The sequence below is a fragment of the Physeter macrocephalus genome, chromosome 7 (genome assembly GCF_002837175.3).
Source record: "Physeter macrocephalus isolate SW-GA chromosome 7, ASM283717v5, whole genome shotgun sequence".
NCBI classification, from domain to species: Eukaryota; Metazoa; Chordata; class Mammalia; order Artiodactyla; family Physeteridae; genus Physeter; species Physeter macrocephalus.
In genome coordinates this window covers 69,687,046-69,687,439 of record NC_041220.1, presented here as the reverse complement: position 1 = coordinate 69,687,439, position 394 = coordinate 69,687,046, and positions in this window count along the sequence as shown.

Genomic DNA, 394 nt, shown 5'->3' with positions numbered 1-394 from the left:
CTACAATCAAGATTACTCTACCCAGCAAGGATCTCATTCAGATTTGATGGAGAAATTAAAACCTTTACAGACAAGCAAAAGCTGAGAGAGTTCAGCACCACCAAACCAGCTTTACAACAAATGCTAAAGGAACTTCTCTAGGCAAGAATCATAAGAGAAGGAAAAGACCTACAAGAACAACCTGAAACAATTAAGAAAATGGTAATAGGAACATACATATCGATAATTACCTTAAATGTAAATGGATTAAATGCCCCCACCGAAAGACACACACTGGCTGAATGGATATAAAAACAAGACCCATATATATGCAAGAGACCCACTTCAAACCTAGGGACACATACAGACTGAAAGTGAGGGGAAGGAAAAAGATATTCCATGCAAATGGAAATCA